General features: G+C 41.4%; 1 non-coding gene across 1 annotated transcript; it reads left to right on the top strand.

The window, feature by feature from the left end:
- The first annotated feature begins 8800 nt into the window (after positions 1 to 8800).
- Positions 8801 to 8907, top strand: LOC129406163 (U6 spliceosomal RNA). Its single transcript, XR_008630826.1, has one exon. It is a non-coding gene; the product is annotated as a U6 spliceosomal RNA (small nuclear RNA).
- The last annotated feature ends 587 nt before the right edge of the window (positions 8908 to 9494 follow it).

The raw sequence follows: 9494 nt of genomic DNA, 5'->3' as shown, positions 1-9494 counted from the left end.
GAAAAGCAAGTCTGGATTTTGGAATTATTCCATATTGATTAGGAAACCATGCGTACTCATGCTATCATACATGGAGAGGCTTTCAATGAGAGGGAGGATAAGAAATTTACAATTGAAAGAAGGATAGATAAAAAGGAGTGTAAATTAATTAAAGAAGCATCAGCCAGAATTGTGAGGAATATTAGATTTTTAAAAGAGGTGAGAAGACTATTGAGATGAAGAAGCATCAGAAAGGATCACTTGGTCACTTGACACATGACATCCTGTTACTCATCCATTTACTCGAGCGGGCACCAGAAATGTCTCCGTTCATGCCTATCATGTGCTACTGTAGTCCAATGGCGTCTACTCACTCTAGGAGAATGAAGAGATTCAAACCATCCATTGGAGATCTGACGAAGTCTGACCATCTCGTAGGTGGGTGGCCACGCGTTCTTTTGTCATCCTCTGGAATCCAGTCGGTAATGGCTCTAGTCCAGCAGTCATCTTCAAATCATGCATTAAGTATCCTGCCCATGTGATTTTCAACTCCTTGGCCAACAAGACAGTGTCCCTGATTCTCAATCGTCGACAGAGGTCAGAACTCCAGATTTCTTCTCTCACTTGAGTGAAGTGTGATACTCCAAGCATAGCTCTTCCAAGTCCTCTTTGGGAGATATGAATAGCGTCCTCATGCTCTTTTCATAGGGCCCAGGTCTCTGAGATGTATGTTAGTGCAGGAAGAACGATGGGAGTCAAAGAGATGTGTGCGGAGCCAGATGTTCTTTATCATCTTAGCTATTTCTTTGACCCTCTTGAAGGCATTCCATGCTGCTCTCTTCCTCCTGTGCAGTTCAGGTGCCAGGTCATTCAACATGTTGAGTTTTCGGCCTAGGTACAAATAACTGCTGCATTCAGAGATGTTTGTCCCATTGAGAGCAAATTGAATGTCAGGAACTAGTCGTTTTTCACGAACTTTGTCTTCGTGAGATTCAGCTACAGTCCGATCTTTCCACGCTCACGGAAAAAGTTGGCCGGCATTCGTTCCGCTTGGCCAATGTTTGGTGTTATTAGAATGATGTCATCAGAAAGGAAGGAGGGGCAAAACCAGGAAACAGTGGTGTCCTGAGAATGAAATGTAAAGAACTGAGTTCAAGAATGATGTAAGTCCGAAATATCCAGGCTCTCACAGAATTGGGAATAGGTGACCTCTCCCATCTCCCTGTTCTTCTGGGAACCTGGCAGTCATGCCCACGAACTGCCTCTGGTGCCATAGAACCTCATTATCAGCCATGATCCAGACACTCACAACTGAATTTTGGAAGAGATCATCAGCAAGCTGCAGAGATGCCTCTAGTCATCTCTTTGCATCTTTGCAGAGATGCAAAGTCCCCATCCAGTGAAAAATGTAACTCTAGCTGTATCACCCTCTTCCAAATGTTAGAATTCATGGAGTGTGAGGCTGCAAATGAGCTGCACAACATCTCATACTCTGTACCATTGCTGTACTAGGAGTAACACACCACATTAGGTGGCGATAAAGTAGAAAGCAACCAATCTCAATAAAACAAAACCAAACAAACACACTAAAAGCCCACAAGGCTCAACCTGTAACAGTATGTGAGCAATCTTTTATACAAGGGCTTAATGGCTCTAGGATGAGATACAACAATCTTCACACGCTTTTTTCTAAAGAAATTTTTTCGGCTCATTAGCGAATTATACTGTTGGATGACAGTTGTGTGAGTCAGACTGAGGCGCTGAGACAAGGAACGTGAGAGAAATCATTTTTCAGGGAGACTCAATGGACCCGCTCAGACCTTCGACCAAGAGTAGCCTTCTCAGCCTCCTTTCATTTGCTGGTTTTTTATAATCACGTCCAATAAAATTCAACAGAGTAGGAAGATTCAAATCAAGGAACCGGAAGGAAAGAATTAGCATGTACCAGGTATACATTGTTTTGCCCATTTAGGAGATAAACAGATACAATGTACAGGAAAGAAAACATGATCAGATGCAATTTCTGAGGAAGAAAACATGGTGTAGCATTAGGCTCTATAGGTCACGACTTTCAGACCTAGACTGTGCGAGAAACAGAAGAGGAGGTGTGCATCTAAAGGTTAGCTAGGTCTGAGATATGTCAGAAGGGGAAGCTGCTTCTTTGTGCTGTGAGAACATGTGGCCGCTGAGGGTCAGTCTGGGATTTTCCTAATCAATCGGGCTCACAAGCTTAGGCTCTCCCACTAAGTGCAAGGTGGGGTCCTGGTTGTGCTTCCTGCTTGCAGGGCAGCATCCAAAGACTCATCTTCATGATCTTGTTGAGCACCAACATTATACATAACAAGCAAAACAAAATAAAATATTTAAGGCCTGTTCTTGGAGCAGGCATGGGTGGTGGTTGGGAAAATTTGAAATAATGTCAGTGGGAAGGTGTAATGGTTGTGGGATTGGTGTTGGAATATTGAATGTAATTAAGTTATTGTGAACAGCTTTATATTCCAAAAAAAGAATTGAAAGAAGTCCCAGAAAAATGCTCTTAGAACTGTCCCAGGGTTGTGCTTGGGAAATTACAAGACTACAGTGGTGGAAGTGGAAGTTAGCTTGGTTGATCAGGGGTGTAATGAGAGTTGAGGAAGAAAATGAGAAATTTCACCACTTAGAGAGAAATAGTTTTATCCCAAAATATGAGAGACTTGTGTGTACTGGTGTGCAGAGGAGTGACAGTTGGGATAGAAGGAAGGGAAAGGATAAAAAAACATGCTCTTCCCTCCTTGTCAGATTTCTTTTAAAAATGTTCCCTTTCTACAGATAACCCAGACCTCAAAATTGATGATTTTATTCCCCAAAGATATGATTTTATATCCTCAGATAGAAATGTTTAATCATTTCTCACCACTTGGTTATCCAAGGTTTGGCATTTGCATACATATTACCCTCTGATCATTGAAGGTGATGTTGGATAATTGCCTTTAGATACATTCTACAAGAATTATCATAGCATCTTTCATCCCGTTCTGAAAAGAAATCTGTAGCTTCAACATCTGTAGGATTAGAATATGTTGAATGCTGGGCAATGCGGTATTTTGTTCCACAGTTAGCATCCTTCTATTGGAGCAATTGTGTACTATGGATTTTGTTCAAGAAAGTAACAGTAAAAAAAAGCCTTAGCAGTACCAGGAAAATGACTGGTGCTATTCTCTTTCTAGTTTTTTTCCGAAAATATTCTAAACTCGTTCAAGAAGAAGAGGTTACACAAGATCTGATTCACGCAATGTTGGAATGTAAGAAAGAAAACTTGACCATGAAAGGTAAGAACTAATATGCATATCATTGGATTGCTGACTATACTAGTAGAACCAAAGACTGTACTCCTAGAACTAATGTACATAGTTATTAAAAATGAAAATAATTTTTACTGATATGGAACTATATAACATTTATATAAGTTTCTGACCAAACTAGGTAAGAACAAATATGCGTGTAATTGACTTGTGGACTATACTATTATAGAGCCTACCCCAGTTCTGGCCAGAAACCATGGACCATTTCTCCTGGCCCTTATTTCCACTGTCATAGCATGTTTTTTATTAAATTTTTAAAGAATTAAATCATTGCGAAATAAACAGTGAGAAAATTGTTCATGACCAGTTTCATTATAGAGTATTCCAACACCAATCCCTTCACCAGTGTACATTTCCCACACATATCAATAGTTCCAGTAATATTCATGGGTATAGCATATTTAAGAGCTGTTTCATAATAGTTTTAAGTGTACATCCATATCAGGCCTTAATTGTTTTGTGCGCATATATTTTTAATTAATCTGTGAAAAAGTGATTGATAGCTTTTGGATTCCTTCTCTGTTTTGCCACACCTGGCCGTGCTCAAGTCTTAACCGTGGTTTTGCATTTAGGGATACTGCTTGGTGGTGCTCTGAGTATATTATAAGGTCTCATGTGCAAAACCCAAGTCAGCCACATGGAAGGCAAGTGCCTGCCCATTGTACCATAACTCCATTTGATTCCTTTAGTCTTCACTTCTCTCTGTACTCTATATTCACTATAATTCACCCCTCAACATTTGTTATAACTGACTTCCTCAAGAAAGATCAAAATCAGTTGTATTTTAAGCAAACACAAAGATTTCATGCATTCAAATGGTTTCTTAGAGAATACACATCATACTTATTGGATAGAGTTAAAAGCTCTGATATACCGTTTCATTTTAGTTTTTTCTACTTTTGAAGGTACCAAAATGAGAACACAATGTCATTTTGGGTTGCAATGACACCAATCTGACACCTTAAACAATAGATATTTATTTGTTTCTTTTAATCTTGGAGGCTGGAAGACTGAGTTCAAGGTGCCAGCAGGATTGGTTTTGTTGAGGAAGGGCTCTCGGGCTCTCAGATAGCTGGATTATTTTTTGCCTTGTCTTTAAATGACTTCTCATCTTTCCATAGGTGGGGAGAGGGTAGAAGGAGAGTGGGAGAGAGGAAAAAGAAGAGAAAAGGAGAAAGAGGAAAAGGAGGTGAGAGAGGAAGGAGGAGAGAGGGAAAAGGAGATGGAGGAATCAAGAAGTAGAAGGAGGGAGAGTGGGAGAGGGACAAGAAGAGGGAGAGAGGGTAGGAAAGAGAGGGAGAAACATTTTTGATGTATGTTTTTCTTTTTGAAAGGTCACAGTTTTACTGGGTGAAAAGGACTCATTGTTCTGCTGCTGTGTCACTGTATCACTCTCATCCCGTTGTTCATCCCAGTGACGTCTACATTCGTCCTATTCCCGAGATTTTAGCAGCCTCTCCTTACTCGTCCTTCCCACAGGTGCCGCATTGGAGGCTCTTTCAGAATCAGGGGAATGAGACCCATCAATGTTACTGTATTGAATACGCCACGGGGAGCTTGCCAGTCTCTGCTCTATTCTGACTCTATTTAACAAAAATTATCTTGTAACGGCTCTGCCCCCAAACATAGTCAAAAAGGATCACAGTTTTTGCATATATGTTTTAAGGGAACACAATACAAAACCATAGCAATTTTAGGATTTCATGGAATGAAGAGTAATTTTCCACAAAAAATGGGACACTTTTGCATTATCTTCTGAGAGTCTGAATCCTGTTTTCTTTTTATTAATGTTTTTCCCCCTGTGCACGGACTCTGGTTCTCAGGACTTCTGCTGGCACTACACTCTAGGATCACTCCTGGTGGGGCTTGGGAGACCATTTGTGATACTATGCATTGAATTTGTGTCTGCTGAGTACAGGAAAACACCCTACCTGCTGTATTCTCCCTAGCTGCCAAGTCCGGGCCTTTGAAAAGTATTTTGGTAGTAGGAATGGCCAAAGGGCACATGAAAAAATGCTCCACATCACTAATCATTAGGGAGATGCAGATCAAAACAGTCATGAGATACAACCTCACACCACAGAGAATTGCACACATCCAAAAGAACAAAAGCAACTGCTGTTGGAGAGGATGTGGGGAGAAAGCTACGCTTCTACACTGCTGGTGGGAATGCCGACTGGTCCAGCCCCTTTGGAAAACAATATGGACGCTTCTCAAATAATTAGAAATTGAACTCCCATTTGACCCAGCAATACCACTGCTGGGAATATATCCCTGAGAAACAAAAACTATAGTCAAAATGACATCTGCACTTTTACGTTCATCGCAGCACTGTTTACAATAGCCAGAATCTGGAAAAAACCCGAGTGCCCGAGAGCAGATGACTAGCTAAAGAAACTTTGGTACATCTATATAATGGAATACTACGCAGCTGGTAGAAAAGATGAAGTCATGAACTTTGCATATAAGTGGATCAACATGGAAAGTATTATGCTAAGTGAAATGAGTCAGAAAGAGAGAGATAGACATAGAGAGATCGCACTCATCTGTATAATATAAAATAACAGAGTAGGAGACTAACACCCAAGAATAGTAGAAATAAGTACCAGAAGATTGTTTCTATGGCTTGGAAGCTGCCCTCACATGCTGGGGGGAAAGGCAGCTCTGATAGAGAAGGGAACACCGAGTAAAATGTGGTCGGAAATCCCGCATGGGAAGTGAGATGCATGCTGAAAGTAGACAAGAGACTGAACACGATGGCCACTCAACCCCTATTGCAAACCACAACACCCAAAAGGAGAGAGAGAACAAAAGGGAATACCCTGCCACGGTGGCGGGGTAGGCTGGGGGAGATGGGATTGAGGAGTGGGAGGGATACTGGGTTAATTCTTGGTGGAGAATGGACACTGGTGGAGGGATGGGTCCTTGAACATTGTGTGAAGGGAACACAAGCATGAAAATGTGTAAATCTGTAACTGTATACTCACGGTGATTCACTAATTTTAAAATTAATTACTAATTACTTAAGAATATTTTGGTCGCAGCTTTATTTACTGGCTGCGCACAGGCAAGGCAATGGGGAAATGTTTCTTACTGCCTGATGCAGGTGTGCTTGACCTAAGGATGCATGATGGATACATATCCTGATTACATAAGTACTGTGATTCTACAAGATCTTTTTCACTCTTTCAATAAAACAATGCACCTTCTTTAGAATAACTTGCCTTGGGTGAGAGTACAGTGGTTATGGCACTTGTCTTGTATGTGGTGAACCACAGTTTTATTTCTAACAGCAAGTGTCATCCCCTCTGGACCATGAAGGTGAACTTCTGAGCACTGAACCAGGAGTAGCCCCTGAACACTGCTGGGTGTGATCCCCAAACTATAAAAACATCTCCTGTCTTATATTGTACTAATATTGCCAAGTATCAACACAGGGAAATCCTGGAGCTGCTGCCCGAAGAATTGGAAGCATTTGGTTCAAGTTGCTACTTTGTTCCTAATGAGACAAAAAACTGGACTGACAGTGAGAAGCACTGTGCGGGGATGCAGGCGCATCTGCTGGTGGTCGACAGCAAGGAAGAGCAGGTACTTTCCGGTCAATGTGGGAGTCACGGTCCTGCCAGCTCTGTCCCCCTCCTCCTTGGGAGGAAGTTCTCATGGTCGGGCTGTTTCTGCCCAGGCACAAGGTGTGGATACAATAGATGGGATTGGATATTAAGTCTTTGCATTCTACACCTTCTTCTGGTTCCATTTAAATCATCCCCATTAATACAGTGGCAATTTAGAGTTCAATGTGGAGGCTTGAATGGAAAGATGGGTATATTTGAACATGAATTATCACTTAAATATATGAACCTACAAATAATTTATAAATTATTGCTGTGTAAATGGGGCTATCTCTGGCCCTGTGCCCTGAGCCAGGTTGCTCCTAGCAGAGAGGTTAATCTACCGTCTGCTGATCTGTTTTTGGTGCACCAGCCTTAAGCTCGACCTCCACATTTTGTAGCCAACTGAGAACTACTGGTGGAGTACGGTGGCCTGGCTCTTATGGTCTCCAAGCACTAATAAAATGACAACCACTGTCATAACAACAAGCAGAAGGAGAAAACAAGCAATAAGTGATCAATTGAGAACAGCCATGAAGGAAAATAGGAAAGAAAGAAATAGCGACGAAGTGAAATAACTTAAGAAGTTATCATAGGATAGAGAATTTTTATGAAAGATTTCTTCTCTAGAGCTTTGAAGACTCCCATCTCTACTGAGGAAGTGGGGTGCGTGTCCATGTATGCATGGACAGAAATCTCTGCCCTATGATTGGGCACTGCAGTTCTCTAAGGACTTTGCTCCAAATTCCTATTAGTTTTCAATAGGGAACAGGCTCTTTTCCTGATCATACTGTTCTTCTCATCAGGGACATCAGTCTGCATAACTATTTCAGTTGTTTCTAAACTGCCCTGTCTGTAGAGCACTCTAGAGAGGCCTGAACACCTAAGACAAACACCATCTTCCCAAGAGATGCCTTTGATCCTGTTTTGTTCAATCACAGAAGACCTAGAGCTCTGGGCCTGACCCTGGTTGCCTTTCCATGGGCCCTTTCATTTTGGTGTTCTTTCCTCCAAGGCTTTAAGGAATGCAAATCGAAGGGAATGCTACATAAACTCTCACTCACTTCTATTCTTTCCTAGGACTTTATTAACAAGAATGTGAACAACAATTATTATTATTATTTGGGGCTGTCAGATCTGAAGAATGGTCACTGGGAATGGGTTAATGAGACCCCATACAATCAAAGAGTCACGTGAGTATTGAATTTGGTAAGGGGATCCTGAGTCCTGCAGACTCTAGGGACTTTTGGGTGGTCCCACTAGCAGCTTTTCAAACAGTAGGGCTCACTCAGGACTTCTGGACATTAGTTTGCATGTTGGAATTTGCATTCTGCTACGAATCACCTCAAGAAGTCTATAGAGCATCATTTTCTCTTTCTCTTTGTAGAAATGAGGGCACTGAATTTAAAGAGTTTAGATAACACAGGAAAGGTTTTCTGCAGTGGCGATGAGGATCTTCCATCCCAGGTTTATTTGGTATGAAAGCCTGTGCTTTTGAAATTTACATATTCTGATGTAATATAATTCATGTCAAAAAATTAGAGCCATTCTTAGAATTTAATCCCTGCCCTAAATATAAGCTAAATTCTGATAGTCCTAAGTATCTTATATTTATTAAGTTAAAAACAAACTGTCATGCCAGAGAGATAGTACAGTATGTAGGGTGTTTCCCTCGAACCCTTCCTCCCCACCACACAATCTGGATCTATTCCTAGCAACCCATATGGTCCCCTAAGAACCTTTAGGAGTCATTCCTCAGGGAAAATCTGGGAGTAACTCTTGAGCAATTCTGGGTGTGACCCCAAAAGCAACACAAAAACAAAAACAAAAACAATCAACTCAGATCCTTAAGTACAATTAAAATGGTTAATAGTGCTCGCTTCGGCAGCACATATACTAAAATTGGAACGATACAGAGAAGATTAGCATGGCCCCTGCGCAAGGATGACACGCAAATTCGTGAAGCGTTCCATATTTTTAATATGGAGGAGATTCGACCTACTCCAAGCAACTATGGAACAGACATCCAATAAATTAAGGGAGGAGATGAATCAAGCGCTCGAACGGTCTACCAAGAAAATACAGGAAGAAATCAGAGCAGAAATGAGAGCAGAAATTTCAAACCTTCAAACGGAAGTCTCACAAATACAGCAATCGGTAGATGAAATAAAAATCTCACTAGATGCCCTCAACAGCAGAATGACTACAGCCGAAGACAGAATCAGCGAGCTTGAGGATGAGCTGCAGAAAGCTTACAGACAGCAACAAATCATGGCCAAAGACCTCAAAATGGCTATAGAGCGAATCAGAGCCCTGGGGGATGACTTCAAGAGGAACAACATAAGAATCATTGGAGTACCAGAACCACAGGGAAGTAACGCCAATGAAAAAAACATAGTCAAAGACATCATCGCTAAGAAATTCCCAGAGCTGGAGAAGGCAGGCGTCCAGATACAAGAAGTCCGAAGAGTGCCAGCAAAAAGAGACCCAAATAAAAAGACTCCAAGGCATCTCATAGTCAGAATGGCGGATGCTCTAGATAGAGACACAATTCTACAAGTAGCAA

The sequence above is a fragment of the Sorex araneus genome, chromosome 6 (assembly GCF_027595985.1).
Source record: "Sorex araneus isolate mSorAra2 chromosome 6, mSorAra2.pri, whole genome shotgun sequence".
In the NCBI taxonomy this organism is placed as follows: domain Eukaryota; kingdom Metazoa; phylum Chordata; class Mammalia; order Eulipotyphla; family Soricidae; genus Sorex; species Sorex araneus.
This window is presented reverse-complemented; position numbering and strand designations above follow the sequence as displayed.